The 17,454-nt window shown below is 47.8% G+C and overlaps 1 long non-coding RNA gene across 2 annotated transcripts; it reads left to right on the top strand.

Moving 5' to 3' along the window:
• The first annotated feature begins 289 nt into the window (after nucleotides 1–289).
• On the top strand, nucleotides 290–12,839 carry LOC129145026 (uncharacterized). Of its 2 annotated transcripts, XR_008550004.1 has the most exons (4): nucleotides 290–424; nucleotides 4,147–4,323; nucleotides 4,649–4,766; nucleotides 12,721–12,839. It is a non-coding gene; the product is annotated as an uncharacterized LOC129145026 (long non-coding RNA). The 2 variants fall into 2 exon arrangements; XR_008550003.1 differs by lacking the exon at nucleotides 12,721–12,839 and having other exon boundaries at nucleotides 4,649–6,639.
• The last annotated feature ends 4,615 nt before the right edge of the window (nucleotides 12,840–17,454 follow it).

Genomic DNA, 17,454 nt, shown 5'->3' with positions numbered 1-17,454 from the left:
CTGTCCGGCTGGCAAATCTCGGCAGACGGCGGCCGAGATCTTGCGGGATCTCGCCGCCTTAGCACTAGGGCTCGCCCGCGTGGCCAGCGCAAAGTCCAGAGAGAGCTGGGTGGGATTTGGCGCGCGGTCTCGGGGGCCGAGGTCTCCAGAGTCCTGCCGAGTCCTGCCGAGTCTTGCCGGGTCCTGCCGAGTCCTGCCGAGTCCTGCCGAGTCCTGCCGAGTCCTGCCGGGAGCCGCCCGAAGCCGTCGTCCCTCCCCCTCCCGCCTCTGCCCCCCCCCCCCCCCCGCCCCGCGCCACCTTGAGTCCGTCCGTCGTCATTTGATTGATGCTGGTTTTAGTGGGCAGTTTCTTCTGTTGGTTCAGCTTGAGTTACAGGAGTCTGGTGTGTAGAGTCATCCTTCACTCCACATTGGTTTATCACAGGTGATTATTGAAGGCTCCGTCGATTGCTTTTCTGGCATAGGCTTTGTCTTGTATCCAACACATTTATTTTCTGTATTTATTTCTATGAGATGTATCTCACAAATTGTTTACTCGCATCCTCGTTCTTCGGTTGGCTCCAGAAATGATTGGTTTCATTGGTGTTTTTGCAGCCATCCCTGTTCTGGAGGTTTGCATTCCTTCTGCAGCTTTTTCCATCAAATGTGCACACGTCATGTCTTTGTGCATGTTAGTATGTACAGCATCAGAACGTTTGTGTCTTTTTTCTTGGTGTCTGTAAGCGTCATAAAAGGTTTGGTGTCACGGTGTTGTGTTTGCAGATTGCTAATGACCGTTGATGCTGTTGCTAGTGAAGCGAATACTGCATTGATTGCTTCCATGGGGTCGTTTCTTCATTCTCTTAGTTTTGTTAATTGAAGCTGGACTTATTTTTGCAGCATTTGCAATGTCACCTGCAGCTAATGCACCTATTGCGATCCATTCAAACATTTCTCTTTTTTGGTGATGAAAAGTTTTATACTGTGGTGGCCTAGATGCTTTGTGGAAGCATCATATGGTTGTATGCTGTATGTTCACAATACTTAAATTGTGCTGGGAATGAGAAAAGCATGGTGGAGAAAGTAATTTTATATTTTACCACATCAGGTAAATGATTGACAATGATTGAGATAGGCAAGTTGAGGTTTGGGGTGACCAGTGGTGCTATGCTCTCCATGAATTCTCCTGTTAAATTTCTGAATGCATATCCAGGCTTGTAATGAGCTGTTACAAGTTTGTGGGTGTATTTGTATTTCCTTCTTTCTATTATACATGGTTTTTCTGTTCCTTCGTTAATAGAGCATTTTATAAAGGAAATGGAAAGTCATCTATTTTCTGTTGATAGTACACTTGCCATGGTCCAACATCAAACATATGATTTCAAATCGGAATTTTATAGAGCATATCAAACAATGTCCATTTTCCCATGTGTGATAGTATCATCTGGAAATTGTGTGGTACATTTCCTAGTTCTGTTTGTCTTGTTATTTACTTCTCAAATAGGATATCTCAGTCTTGGTTGCTTAAGTTCATCCATAGAATTATAATGCATTTTGGGGCATCCAAAAATGTGGAATCCATGCTTATCTGTTGTGCACGGGATGTATTCCAATGTTGCTGCATTATATGTGTTGTGATCCAGGTTCATATTCCTATTTGCATTCATGTCCTTCATCTAACAAGTCTGGGTCGTACCAGAATTGGCTCCATGCTGGAAAGAACTTGAACTTTAAGGCATGTTCACAACTGAATTCTGTGAATGTTCCTGCTTTGGACATGTCTTTCGTTGTTGTTTGTATTTTTGATAGTTCGGCGGCATTTCCAAATGTTTTATTTATATGCAATATTTTTCTATGTTCTTGTCTTAATGGTTTCCAAAAAGTAAGGAAAATTGCTGATCTCCATGATTCTATTTGTTCCCAGCCATGTGCTTTCTCTCTGTGAAAGTGGGTGTACTATTGCTAGTGGGGAAGCATTGGTAGAGCCAATGACTGTATCTTCTATTTGCTTTGTAGAATTCTTCACTCAGTTGCTGGTATATGTTGATGTCCGCTCTAGAGCAGATCCGCTCTAGAGTAGAAGGCGTATTTAGTGTAAAGGATTGCACATTATAGGCAACACTTTTGGCAAGTTGTCTGTGGTCAGAGTACCCGGAGATGTTGTGTGATGGGTCAGGATATGTCCGAGTAGTTCCTGGAACTGGAGGTTGAGTTGTTGGTGTTGTTGCTGCTGCATCTGACAATGATGTTTTGTCTCCAGTTACCAAATGAATAGCGCAGAGAGCAAGTAAGCAGCAGCAAAGAGCAGGAGGGGCCTGTTCTCCATGATTGTAAAAGGTCATGTCTATGGCAGCTATTGGATGGGGTTTTTTTAAAAGATTTATTTTTATTAATGCATACAAGAACTGGGGTACAGGACAGAGGTGTCGGGGGTAAGAGGATTCACCAGAGACAGACAGGCAGATCTACTGAAATACACTGCTGAAGGGAGCAGCGGGCGAGACAGGAGAGATCTGCCGTACCATGTGGGTAGCTCCCTGGCTAGCCGGGTATCGAACTCCTACTGCAGTGGCTGTGGACAACTTCATAAGTTGCATCTTAACCCCTTGCACCACCAGGGAGGACCATCCTTTGGATAGTTGATGAGAGTTTTACTCTTCTTCCATCATATCACACAAATGATCTGGGTATTTTTTCATGGCATACACCAAAGTTGATCCAATTCCACTGTTTGATTGATATTACACTGGAGGAGTATTTCTTGTGTTTCTTGTATTTCTTGTAAGTTCTGACGCTTGTTCATCCAGATCTTGTTGTATTTGAAGAGCAGTGATGTCTTCGTCTCTTGATCCCCTTCGATTATGTCTATGTCTGAGTTTTAGTCTTATTTTAGGATTGGAAATGGAGGTGGGATGGGTCCCTATGAGTCATTTGGGTATACTGTAACCAATTCCCTATTCGGGCGTATGATGTTTCCTGGTAACAGAAAGTCATGTTCTGGGCATTTTCTGTATACACTTATTATTCCTCCATATTAATCTCTTAATGTCGATGTAGTTTCTTGTACCGCTGTTACAGTTAGTTCTTTCTAACACTGAAGGTTTCTATCAGGCATAATGTGTGATTAGTAAAGAGTTTGGTTTGCCAGGTGTCAGAATGATTGTCAATTCTTTGAGGACAAAATGTATAATGTCATGTGATGGGTATTGAAGACAATGTGAAGCAATGCAGAAGTATAAGAAGAATGAATTTCTTTTTTAAAATTTTTTTAAAGATTTATTTATTTATAGAAGAACTGGGGTACAGGTCAGGCGCGGGAGGGTGAGAGAATTCACCAGAGACAGAGCAGGGAGCAGAACAGGCAAGCAGACCGAAGACACTGCTGAGAGGAGCAGCGGGCGAGATAGGAGAGGTCTGCTGTGCCATGTGGGTTTCTCGCTGGCCACCTGGGAATTGACCCTGTGCTGCAGAAGCTGCGGACAGCTTCACAGTGCAGCACTCAACCCACTGCGCCACCAGGGAGTCCCTTAAATTTATTTTTCTATGTTTATTTTTTTTTTAAGATTGATTTATTTATGCATACAAGAGCTGGGGTGCAGACCAGAGATGCGAGGGGTGAGAGGACTCACCAGAGACAGAGTGGGGGGCAGAACAGGTAGATCCACTGAAATCCACTGCTGAGGGGAGCAGCAGGGAGATAGGAGAGGTCTGCTGCGCCATGTGGGCCACCTCCCTGGCCAAGGATTGAACTTGTGCTGCAGTGGCTGCTGATAGCTTCATAGTGCTGAGACTTAACCCCTGTGCCACCAGACAGGACCCTGTGACTGTTTTAAAGACAGAAGAGAGGGTGGCTTCAGAGGGAGTTTGAAATGTGCTGGAAAAAGGAAGGAATAGTAACTGATTGGACTCCAGGGATAGCTCCTTTTGGGGACCTGGCTTTTGAGAGAATTTCTGTGATCCCCTTAAAATCTGTTCAGCCCCAGACCTCTGTCTCATAAACAGCTTCATATCCACCTATCCAGTCAAGCCGGAGCCTTAGAACTCACCCCAACATCCGGGCCACCCACCAGGACTAGTGTTTTACCAAATGAATGGTCCTCCATCCTACTATGCTCCTGACTCAAATCTGCAGGATGGGGCAGGTCACCCTCCTTCCTCCATTTCCAGAGCCTCCAGCTGGTCCAGACCACCACGATGTCCTGCCTGAACGACATCTAACTGCCTTCAAAGTTTCCGCTCACTCCATCTCAATATATACTCCACAGAATAGAACAATCCTGACAGTTAAGAACTTATAACTTCCTCCTACCTATCCGGAGCCGTCTGGAGCATGCGCCATGTTGCGTATGTATGCCATGAGTTAAGTTTCGCTTTACCGTTTCGCTTTCGGAGAACCACAGGTTTTTCCTGTAAATCACATGAGACTGGGAGGTACGGGGGGAGGAGCTACGAGGGTATAAGAGGAGAACGCGGGAGAGAGGGAGAGAAGAAAAGAGATTTAAGAGGAGACCCACGAGAGAGGAGAGTGCTGCGAGAGGAGCAGAGAGAAGGCCAGGGAAGTAAGAAAGACAGGGAAAAGAAAGACATGGAAAAGTAAGAGAAGGAAAGGGAAAAATAAAGAAGCATGCGCTAGCGTCAAGTTGTCTCAAGCCCCTCATTTCATCCTCAGCCCTTCTCTTTTCGTGCCTACGAATCCCGCGGGTCGGGACAGGTGGCGCCCAGCGTGGGGCACGAAAAAGAACGAAGGAACCGCTGAAGGACCAGCTGTGGTGAGCCGGCAAGTAAGGGTAGGTAGCTGGGAATCATGGGCAATTCAATGTCCAAGGGGCGGTTAGTTATTTCCCTGGAAGCTCTCCTAAAATAGTTTGGGGTTCCTCTTAGTAAGAAAAATTCTTAAAAGATTTGTAGAGACCCTTAGTATCACTAGTAAGTGGTTTCTGGAGCAGGGTCAGGTCGACAGTGCCAATTGGAATAAGGCAATAGGAGATAGAGGAGGAGCCGACATTCAATTAACAAAGGTCATGCGAGGGTCGACAGAACCATATGCGGAGTTCCTAGCAAAACTGATGACTGCAGCTGGCGGATTCTAGGGAACACTGATGCCTCCCTACCGATAGTTAAACAGCTTGCATTTTGAAAATGCTAATAAGTGGTGTTAGGAAGCTATCAGACCCTGGAAAGCTCGGGCTAGTTTGTATGAGTATGTGAGACTTTGTTAGGATATTTGTGTATGTAATAATCGTTCATGTCTGGACTGGTGCCCTTTTGCCCTGGTGGGCCAGGGTGAGGTGAAATTATATAATGGCACTTACTCTGCAAACCGTACCTTTGAACAATCCGTTAGTGTCCAGAATAATGGGTCGGAGAGTTTGTCTGCTGCTGTCTGTTTGTCCCCTCCCTTCTTTCTTGTCCTCTCCAGTAATGCAGGAAATGCAACTGTGTTGAACTGTTCAGCGGAGACCTGCGCCCTCTCTGCCTGCTGGGCCTGGAGTGCGGAGAGGGTGGTGATGGTTCGTCTGCCTTCTACTTTAATCATGCCCATGATTGTTTCTGCACACCTTTCCCCTGTTCTACCTAAGAGGAGACGTGATTTTAGCATCACTGCAGCTATTGTCGCCATTTCAATAGCGGTGGCCGCGGCTGTGGTTGCTGCCGCCGTTGCTGTCACTCAAGCTGCTGCAAATATGGACACTATGGACAATTTAGCTGCCGGTGTTGCTTCTGCGTTGTCAACACAGTAAGATATGAATGGACATTTGCGGAATGGACTTTTCGTGCTTGGTCAGCAGATAGCTCTAATGTAAAAAGGGATAGACACACTTTTGTTAACTGCTCACATACCTTGTAACCCTCTGTACCATTTTATTTGTGTTACCCCTGTTACGGGTGAGGGTCTCATTGCCTGGTTTAGAGGACTCCTCCCAGAGTTGCAAGCTTGGGGCAGGGTGGTAGCCTTAGCTCTTGGCTTTTTGCTGTTTGTACATTCGGCATATGGTTTCTCTGTCGGCTACGGAAGCGAAACAAAGAACATGCTATTGCGGTCAGGCAAGCACTTGGCACCATGGTACTTGACCAGGACTCCCCAGTGGCACCTGGATGGGTCAACTTAGTCCTAGAGAACCTGTGAGACAAAGACGGGTAAGAGCGTAGCCCGTCCAGACCAAACTAAGACAGCGGTCCGGACCAAGTGCACCGGACTAGCAATGACGGGTAAGACTGGTCACGGGATGTGCCAACCTAAGACAGGCCAGGTGTCTCATTTAAAAGAAAAAAGGGGGAGATGTCCGGAGCCGTCCGGAGCATGCGCCGTGTTGCGTATGTATGCCATGAGTTAAGTTTCGCTTTACCGTTTCGCTTTCGGAGAACCACAGGTTTTTCCTGTAAATCACATGAGACTGGGAGGTACGGGGGGAGGAGCTACGAGGGTATAAGAGGAGAACACGGGAGAGAGGGAGAGAGAAGAGAGATTTAAGAGGAGACCCACGAGAGAGGAGAGTGCTGCGAGAGGAGCAGAGAGAAGGCCAGGGAAGTAAGAAAGACAGGGAAAAGAAAGACATGGAAAAGTAAGAGAAGGAAAAGGAAAAATAAAGAAGCATGCGCTAGCGTCAAGTTGTCTCAAGCCCCTCATTTCATCCTCAGCCCTTCTCTTTTCGTGCCTATGAACCCGCGGGTCGGGACACTACCTTTGCTTCAAATCCCTCATTCACCTTGGAATAACTCCCGTCTCTTTGGCCTGACCCAGAGTGACTGGTGCTCTCAGTCATCTCTCACGTAACAGTGGCAATGGTGCCCTCCCTTCCAGTTCCTCCTGCCACTGTTGTGCCTGGTTCACTCATCATTTCCTCAGAGAGGTCATCCCTAGTGTCACCATGTTACTTTTATGTCAGTGCTCTGGTCTTTGCCTTCCTCATGTTTTTGGCAGGATTGTTGTTTGTGACACTACGTAGTAACTGTTTGTGCTTTTATTTGTTGACCATGTGAGTCCCCTACTGGATGGCATCTGACTTGCAGAGAGGACTCAGCAGGCGTTACCCAAAGCCGGAGTCGGGGGGAGTGAAGGGGGAGGACAGTCGCTGGTGGTCATGGGACTGTGACCCCTGTCTCTGCTCTCCTCTTCACCTTCCTCTCTGGCTTTTGCAGCTCATGTGATCTTGGCTGAAGTCCTTAGGCTTGATCTGTGAGCCTCAAAGATAATGGGCTGTTGTGTTCCTTGTAGACCTCCTCAACAGGATGTGGTCTCTGTGCTCCTCCTTGGAATTAGCATGAGCACCTCCACTCAGCTCCAAGCACACAACCACAGCAGAGCACCAGGCAGACCAAACACACGAGGCAGCTACACCATTTTGACAATACAATTTGGGCCATAGCGATTGTCACTGTCCTTTACTGAGCTGTACTGAGGATGAAGACAATGTAAATTGAGCTGTTCTTAGATCAAGTTCTGGTGATATTGTAAACACCCTCAAATACTCAGTTTTAAAAATTCTTTTATATGTTGTTTTGTTTTCTTTCTATTTTATAGTCAATTTTCTTAGATTCTTCCCATCACTTGCTATTAATGCTATCTAACCCTCTGCTGTATTTTTGATTTATTTATATTTATTTTCTTACATCATTGTTCATTTTTGCAGACAATATTTGACTTCTCCCTTCAGGTGTAGTCCCCATAATTCTCCCCCCACCACAGCACCCATGAACCATCAGCATCGCTCCTTGTGATCTTCCCTCACCTGATTTGACCCCCCACTCCCTCCACTGCTGTATGCCCCAGACCTATGGGTGCCTGCAAGTTTTATCTTTTTTCCTGACCCTTTATTCAATGTCCCTATATTCCACCTGTAAATGAAGCCATCTGATGTTTATGTTTATGTTTCTCCTTCTGACTTATTTCAGTGAGCATCATCCCTTCCAGCTCCATCCATGTTGCTATGAGTGGCATGAGTTTGTCTTTTTGATGGCTGAGTAGTATTCCATTGTGTATATAGGCCACATTTTGATCCGTTCATCTGTTTGGGGCATTTAGGTTGTTTCCCTGTCTTGGCTATTGTTAATGGTGCCACAGTGAACATAGAAGGGCAGATTTCCTTTCAGATTAGTGTTTCTGTGTCCTAGGAGTGGGATCACTGGGTCATATGGCAAGTCCATCAAATATTAGTTATTAATGGGCAGAATAAACTGAATACCTCCTTGCCACTAAAGAAGTCAAGTATTTACCACTTGTCCTTGTGAAATTGAAGTCGCAGGGCATACGGTGGGGAGCACAGCCAGCTTGGCCTTGGCCACCCCTGGGGGCAGAGTCTGGAGGCTGAGCTCCCCCCATCATTTATTGAATAATCTGTTGAGTTCTACTTTCTGTTCCAGAAAGGAATGTGTTTTATGTTCTAAATTCTCAATAAGACATCTGGGTCTATTTCTAGACCATCTGTAATGGAAGCCCTGTGGGGACTGGTCACTGCAGGTTTAAAGAGTGTTTCTAGTCGGGAGAGACATGGATGCCCGGCCGACAGCTCACACGCATGTTCATGCCCATGTGCTTGGCTCGTGCGTTGTTCTGTGGGATCCCATGCATGTGCGCAGCACCCCACCTAGTGAGGGACACCCCTTCATTTAGACCAGGGTGTTGTTGACCATGTTTGGGGACATCTGTGGGTGTCACAACTGGACGGAGAGTGAGAAGACCACCACCATTCAGGGGGAGAGACCAGGGAAGCTCTCTGATCCCCAATCATGCCCAGAACAGCTCCCTCCCCACAAACAGCCAGAGCAGTGGTGCAGGGCCTGGAGGCAGTGGCCAGTGCGCCCGCCCTTGGTAAAGCTAAAGCGGTGGCACCTGCTGCATTCCTCACCCCACCCCACCCCCACCCCCGCCCCCAGCCCTCCAGCCGCCTGCGGGAGGCTTCCTGGGCACCAGCCAGTGGGCAGCTGAGCCCGGGTCCGGGCTGGCCAGAGATGCCACCTCTGGGCAGCGCCAGGCAGGCAGCATCGGGGAGCGGCAGGACACGCGGAGGGCCCCCAAGTGGCCATTCCCCCAGTAGGTCTGAGCACAGCCCCACCCCCACCCCTGGCTCCCCCTCCCGGAGCGGAGCGGTGCAGAGGGAGGCGCCTGTACTCACCCCCACCCCAGGCCCTGGGGCGCGGCTGCGCAGAGACGCCCCCGGCAGCAGCAGGGCGTGGGGAGAGGGGAGCGGTGGAGACGGGGCTCCGGGCCACTGCGCAGGGTGGAGCTGGAGCAGCCTCTGGCTGGGGAGCTGCGGGGAGAGGCCGGGGAGCTGGGCCGGCTTGGGGCTCCCCTGCGCCTCCAGAGCTGTGGGCACACGGGGGCGGCTCCCCGGGCAGGGGGCGCTGGTACCCGCGACACTGCCTCCTGGGACCGCGGGGACCGGGCCGTGGGAGGCGGCCAGGGCAGCGTTTTCCCTTGGCTTGTGCTTGGATTTTGCTCCTTTTCCTTCAGCCAATCCTGGCCCTCCTGCCCCTTTCCCGGGATCCCTGCCAGAAGGGGCTGAGACTGCGGCAGCTCCGGGCCTCAGCGGCTGTGTTTGGGCCACCCCTGTCGGGCGGAAATTTACCCACAGGGTGGAGACTTGGGGTGTTTCGTCGGAAACGCTACCTTTTTTAACTCTGTCCTTTCCCTTCTCTCTTGCACACCGACCCTGTTAAGATATTTTCTATGGAAGGTCTTTCACTCTAAGGGTATGTTTTGTCTACAAGTGGCAGACGGCAGAACCGATTTAGGGTGTACAGGGTTTGGGGGTTCAGGTGCCTCTGAGTCTGCCCCTAACACTGCTGCATGCCGCTGCCACTAAATATCCCTTTCCTTTTCTCACGGAGCTTTACCTCTTCTCACCCCTTAGGTAATTCCTTTAAAGTCCTTTTTTCTCTGCTTGTTGGGGGGCCTTGCCCTGGATTCTTCAGCGTGTGGTGAAGACTCCTCACCTGGGTCAACCCTTTCCTTCAGGTTTGCCCTGTGACACCTTCTGTCTGTCGCCCATTTTGTAAACTACTCTGGGTATGTGTCAGGATCTTTTAAAGAGGAAAAGTAATTTCCCCTCTGTTCTGCAGGGTTCTTGATGGAGGCCTTCCTGTAATAAAGGGCCAGTTAGTGGGAGAAAAATACATTTGAATGAACATGGACACCTGTTTGCACACCTGGGGAAGACCCAGGAAAACTGAGTAACCTGCCAACTTGGTCTCAGCCCCCTCCTCAATAACATCTTCAACTGCAGACAAAGGGCAGAGGATGGGGGGGTCAGCTCTGGGGGGCACCTGGAAGCTCAGAAACAAGGGTGTGGGTTGTGCAGACGGAAGGTGCCGCCACCTTCTCTGATAAGGGATGGAGCGATTAGGTCAGTGCCTTCTAGCCTGAAAACCTGGGAGCCTCCTCAGATGGGGAATGTTCCTTTATTTGTGGAAATGAGTCTTATAAAAGGGAAACCTCCACCTGCCTGTCAGAGCCTCCCCCCGCATCTGATTCCAGAAATGACCAGTAAATATAATCCTCCTGTCAAAGAGGCGCCTTGTAGAACCGCGAATTTCCTCCATCCACATTGCTGCAAATGGCTTGAGTTTATCTTTTTTGATGACTGAGTAGTGTCCCATTATGTATATAGACCCCATCCTGTTCCCCTTGACTGTTCTGGACCATACAGGTTGTTTCCAAATCTTAGCTAGTGTAAATAGTGCTGCAGTGAGCATAGGACCCGCAGGTTTCTTTTCAGATTAGTGCCTTTGTGTTCTTTGTTGATTTTTTTAAGGTTTATTTATTTATGCATACAGGAGCTAGGGTGCAGGCCAGAGGTTTGGGTAAGAGGATTCACCAGAGACAGAGTGGGAAGCAGAACAGGTGGATCTACTGAAATACATGGCTGAGGGGAGCATCAGGGAGACAGGAGAGGTCTGCCGCGCCATGTGGGTCATCTCCCTGGCTAGGGATCAAACTCAGGCTACAGTGGCTGTGGATAGTTTCACAGTGCTGAGGCTTAATCCCTTGTGCCACCAGGGAGGCCCCTCATTTGTGCTCTTTTGGGTAGATCCCTAGGAGTGGAACTGCTAGGTCATGTGGAAGATCCATTTTCAGTCTTTTGAGGACTCGCCACACTCCTGTCCATAGTGACTAGACTAGTTCATAGTCCCAACAGTGTGAGGGTCCTTTTCTCCACATCGTCTCCAGCACTTGTTTGTGTCTTTTTTTGGACTATGGGCCATTCTCACAGTGTGAGGCCATGTCTCATGGCTTGGTTTGCATTTCCCTGATGATAAATGATAAAGACAATTTTTTCATGTGTCTGTTGGCTGTCTTTATGTCTTCTTTGGAGAAGTGACTATTTAGCTCCTGTTCCCATTTTTGATTTGGTTGTTTTCATGTTGTTGAGTTGTATAAGTACTTTGTAGAACTTTGATATTAGTTCCTTATCAGATGTAGATCTTTGATATTAATTCCTTATCAGATTAATTCCTTATCACTCTTCCATTCAGAAGGGTGTCTGTGTGTTTTGGTCACTGTCTTTTTTGCAGTACAGAAAAACTTTAGTTTGATATAGTATCCATTGTTTACTTTCTGCTTTATTTGTTTCTGAGATTTATGTTAGGGAGCATTCTGCATAGGTTTCTCTCTATGTATTTGATGGTTTCAGGTCTTATATCCAAGTCACTTCTCCATTTTGAGTTGATTTTCATGTGTGGTGTGAGATAATGGTCTAATTTCATTATTTTACATGTGGCAGTCCAATTTTCCAGCACCCTTTATTGAAGAGGCTTTCTTTGTTCCAGTGTACGTACTTTGCTCCTGTCTTGTATATTAATTGTCCATAAACATGTGGTTTTATTTCTGGGCTCTCAGTTCTATTCCATTAGTCTGTGTGTCTGTTTTTGTTCCATTACCATGCTGCTTTAACTATTACGACTTTTTTTAAAGATTTATTTATACATGCATACAAGAGCTGGGGTATAAGCCAGAGGTGCAGGGTGTGAGAGGATTCAGTAGAGACAGAGTGGAGAACAGAGCAGGCAGATTTACTGAAATACACTACTGAGGAGAGCAGCGGGCGAGATAGGAGAGGTCTGCTGTGCCATGTGGGTCAGCTCCCTGGCCAGCCGGGGATTGAACTTGTGCTGTAGTGGCTGGCAGTAGCTTGATAGTGCTGTGTTCAACCCCCTGCCCCACCAGGGAGGCCCCCTTAAGTGTGATTTATTCATTCCCCCCTTTTTAATGGCAGGAAAGCTTTGGTTATTTGGGGTCTTTTGTGTTTTCATATGAACTTCAGTAATCTTTGTTCTATTCCTTGAAGAACGCCATTGGGATTTTTATTGGGGTTGCATTGAATCTATAAGGTGCTTTGGGTTGGATGGCCATTTTAACAATGCTGATTCTTCCAACCCATGAGCTGGGTCTATCTGTCCATCTCTCTGTGATTTCTATTTTTTTCACAATGTTTTCTAGTTTTCCTGGTAAGGTCTTTCACCTCCTCTGTTAGGTTTATTCCCAGGTAATTGATTTTTTGTGTGTGAGATTGTAAATGGGATGGCTTTGTTAATTTCTTCTTGTAGTTCATTATTTGTACATAGGAAGGTATATGTTTTTAAGTGCACAGTTTGGTGGTATTACGTACACTTACACTGTCATGTAACTCTATTTTCTGAAACCAGGATGTTCCCAAAGGCTTGAATACATCACCAAAATAGCCCTGTGTTCTTTCTGCTCGTAGCTTAACTGTTAACCAAGTCTAACTACTTTCTACTTTCTAGCCTGGCTACATTACCAAGATGAACATGATCTTCCCAAGCAGTTCTGCTTTTCCAGATGAATAGAACCTCGCAGCCCAAGGCTGGTCCTTCGTCTGAAAGGTATCCGGCTATCAGAAGGACCTGACTTAAGAATATCTCCCTTTAGGATGTCAACAGGGAACAGAGTATGTGACAAAAGATAATAGGACAAGTTGAACCACACAAGCACATTTTAAGCATCTGTTATTTTAGTAACACCCCTGGTCCAAAGTAAGTAATATGGCCAAGTCTAAAGTCATGGTGTAGAGACGTTCACTTCAGCCACACTAATGCTATGGTAAGAGTCATCTATTCCTTGGGGATGTAAAATCTGGTAGGATCATTAACTCAAATCATGACATACTTGGTGAGCAATTTTACCCTTTCAAGGTAGTTTGGAAATGACAAGACACCATGTTTATTACCATTTTTTATTAACTTAACATGATTTTTATGATTCTTTAAACATCTTCAGTTTAACTATAACCTACTTTGCACTTTAACCGAAGTAATATGTTTCTGCTATAAAGCCATTTTTATGCATTGTCTTTTGCAATGTAGCAAATTGTCCCAAAGTGAGTGACTTAACCACAATTTTGTACTTCATTACAATTTAGGCTGTGCACAGCTGGGATAGCTTGCTCATATAAGGACCTCCACTGAGGGATCCAAGATATCTACTTTATACCTGGAGCTGGATCTTTGATCAGAGATATCAAAAACATTTTAATCTTGTCCCACTACTTTATTAAAATTCTTCTTCACTTTCATCCCAAACAAAATATGTAAATTTGGGCCTCCCTGGTGGCACAAGGGGTTAAGCATAGCACTATGAAGCTATCGCAGCCTCTGCAGCACAAGTTCGATCCCCGGCCAGACAGGGAGAAACCCACATGGTGCAGCAGACCTCTCCTGTCTCTCCCGCTGCTTCCCTCAACAGTGTTTTCAGTCAGTCTGCCTGTTCTGCTCCCCACTCTGTCTTTGGTGAATCCTCTCACCCTCCACACCTTTGGCCTGTACCCCAGTTCTTGTATGCATAAATAAACAAGTCTTAAAAAATAAATGTGTAAATTTATTTAAGAAGTATATACTACCAGTAAGGCATATATTGAATGTCAGTAAGATTCCCTTCCTTTCAACTTAACATATGAGAAAGAACAAATTGTAACCATTACATATATCCTCAACAGAGTCTCCTGCTAATCCTTAGGAGACCACTGTTGTAGATTAGTAGATGGTTTTCCTAATGACGAAATTCATCTAAAACTCATTTTGGTTAGGTTGACAGTGAGTCCGAAAATATCTGAGTTATCACAATAGCTTTTTTTTTTCTAATTTACATAATAGTACTAGTGATTGACAGATGGTCTATGCAATATTTCCAAGACCTGGGAATATCTTATAGGTCTGTCCTCAGTATCTTATGGGTACTGTCCATTTTATCCAGTGGATGAATTAAGGAGTGGGAAGAGATTGAAGGGAGATGGCACAGACCGGGAAGTAGCACACACCTCCTGTCCCCATATCCAAAGGATAACAGCACATACAAGAATGGGCCCATAGCCTTCCTGGAGCCTCCCTGCTCCATAAGTCTCGACATTATGAAGCTGTCCACAGCCACTGCAGCACGAGTTCCATCCCCAGCCAGGGATCTACACACATAGCGCAGCAGACCTGTCTCCCCGCTGCTCCCCGCAGCAGTGGATTTCAGTGGATCTACCTATTCTGCTCCCCACTCTGTCTCCAGTAAGTCCTGTCACCACCCCCCCACCACCACCTCTGGCCTCTGCCCCAGTCTTGTATGCATAAATAACTCTTAAAAAAAAAGAATGGGGGCACAAGGGGTTTAGACACAGCCTATGAAACTATCTCCAGCCACTGCAGCACAAGTTTGATCCCCAGCAGGCCTGGAGCAACCCACATGCTGCAGCAGACCTCTGCTGTCTTGCCTGCTGCTCCCCTCAGCCCAGGATTTCAGTAGATCTGCCTGTTCTGCTCCCCACTGTCTCTGGTGAGTACTCTCGCTCCCACACCTCTGGCTTCTGTACCTGTCTTGTATGCATGAATAAAGAAATCTTTAAAAAAAAAATAAAAGAATGGGCCCACATCCCAACACGGGACCAGGGATGGGATCCACTGAGATGCCCCATTTCCAAGACCCACTCCTATGCCCAGTGCTAAGTGGTCCCACAGGGCTTGAAGGTCAATTGGAAAATAAGTGGCAAACTACCCTCTATTCTTTTACTAGTTATCAGTGATGTATAAAGCTACTGCTTTGTCCTTGATTTGGGACTGTCTGATCAAATCAACAAGTAGAAATTTTTAGAGATGAGGCAGGATGTGGAAACACCATTAAATGGGACTGCATCACATTAAAAAGCTTTTTACACAACAAAAGAAAAGATCAACCCATGCAAAATAAAGACAGCCTACTGCATGGGAGAGGCTATTTCTACAAGCATACATTTGATAACGAGTAAACTTTCAAGGTATGTAAAAATTCCTACTATTCAACAATAAATTTTCTCAAAGGACAGAAGATCTGAATAGCTACTTCTCCAAAGAGGACCCACGATGGTGACCGGGAACATGAGAAAATTCTCATCATCCCTTATTATTAGGGAAATGCAAATCAAAACCACAATCAGATATCGTCTCACACTGGTGGGCAATGTTTTATTTTTTCTACCACCGACGAGGGACAGCGGGGCCGGGGCTGGTGCAGGGCTGGGGTGGGGGCTGGGGGGCGAGCCCGACTCTGCTTCCCGCTTCTGCAGGGCGCGGGGCAGGTGCCCGCAGCCGCTGCAGCCGCTGCTCAGAGGTCCCGCCGTGGACGCCGCGGGACGGTCGCAGACCCAGGGGAGGCCGGACACAGAGACGATCCGGGCTGCACAGGCGGCCTCACATCTGTCCTGCCGGGAGGAGCAACGGGAACCCGGAGCCCACCAGGGCGGAATCCACCGGACCCAGACCCACGGACTCCGGTGGCGCGGGCTGCGCCCGGGCGGGAAGTCTCGTGCGGGAGGCCTCGCGAGACCGTATCGCGGCCAAGTCCAGCTGCGCGTCGCCGAATCTCGCGGGATCTCACCCGGGGGTCGCGCGCTCTCCAAGATGGCGGGTGTCCTAGCCGGGTTTCTCCGGTGGGGAGGTTTACGCGATCGCTTGTCCTTCCCCAGCCCTTGTCCTTCCCCGGCCCCTGATGACCCCGTCCGACCGCCTTCCGACCTCGCCGTGCCAGACGCCATCGCGGCCACAGCGCGCGCATGGACGGAGACGTCTGGGGGCAAAGGGAAAGGGCCGAGGAGAGGTGGCCGGGCCGAGGGCGCAGCGTCCCCTGATGGCGGCGGCGGCGGGAGGCGCCGAAGAAAGGAGACAGGACGGCTGGGAGGGGCGGGCTCAGGGGAGGAGGAGCTGGCGAGGGGCCTAGCGGACCCCGCAGCCACTGCGCTCATGATCTAGTGTTCATTGTCCTTCCGCCTGGACACAGTTACACATGTACGTTTGTAGGGTAAGGAAAAAGTATCAGGCTTTTCTGCCCTCCTGCCATTAGGCTAGATGAGGGAACCCTGTGGTCCTGAATGCATGCCTGATGGCGGGCACCTGAAGTGGGTACAGCTGGGCTGAGAGACTGAGGTTATAGGGCGGCATCATGGGGACACGAGCAGAAGCAGAGAGAACACCAGCGAGAGCCCAGATAGAGTGAAGAGTTGCTGAGGGGACTGCCAGCCTCCCAGCACCCCTGCCTTCCATACGCCTGGTAAATCTAAATAAAAGACCTGCAAAAGCCACTGAGGGCTCCCAGGACTCATTCCTCCTTTACCCAGTCTGCATGGGATCACAGAAAACCTGGTCAGCGGCCCTGTCCTGCCGCTACAAGATGGCACTGTAGGTTCCTTATAAATGCCTCAGTGCTGCAAGGTGCATGCCCGGTGACCAGGAAACTAAAGTGGACACTGCCCAGCACAGGCACAAACACTGACGTAACCACAAAAAATTAAACCCCTGGGGTTCAGCAGCATACGGGCCTCTACCACAGGTACTTATACAGTCACTCCTGACCTATCCTGACGCCCCGCCCCCAAAAGCAGCGCCCACGTTTTAACTCTATGGAGAGGGTCACCAGGCGGTCAAATCTAATGACTTGGGGTCATGCAGAGGTCAGTGAGTTCACAGAGAGGTCAACCCTAATTACTTGGGGTCTTGATTTCACCAAGAGAGAGCGCTCCTTATGGCTACTTATTTAGCTATATTTGTTCTCGAGGGAAACCGCCAGCTTTTTTTCTTCTGATTGAAATAATGAAAAACTTCAGAGAGGATGTCAAATTCATGATCCGTAGATCACCCTTTCTTATGATATGAAGTATTTATATTCTTTAACAGGAAAGCCATACACAATTACTTACCTAAATGATTTAAATGCTATTTCCTAGAAATCTAACAATGACAAAAACTATACTTTGAATTTACTATTTTATTTTTTTAGCGATTTACTTATTTATGTATACGAGAACTGGTTACAGGCCAGAGATTGTGGGGGGGGGGCAGTTTGTGTGTGAAAGGATTCACCAGAGACAGAGTAGGGGGCAGAGCAGGCAGACTGACGGAAATCCACTGCTGAGGGGAGCAGAGGGCAAGACAGGAGAGGCCTGCTGTGCCATGTGGGCAGCTCCCTGGCCAGTGATTGAACTTGTGCTGTAGAGGCTGCGGACAGTTCCA

Source organism: Talpa occidentalis, unplaced genomic scaffold (genome assembly GCF_014898055.3).
Source record: "Talpa occidentalis isolate TD23 unplaced genomic scaffold, MPIMG_talOcc4v2.1 talOcc4.8, whole genome shotgun sequence".
NCBI classification, from domain to species: domain Eukaryota; kingdom Metazoa; phylum Chordata; class Mammalia; order Eulipotyphla; family Talpidae; genus Talpa; species Talpa occidentalis.
This window is presented reverse-complemented; position numbering and strand designations above follow the sequence as displayed.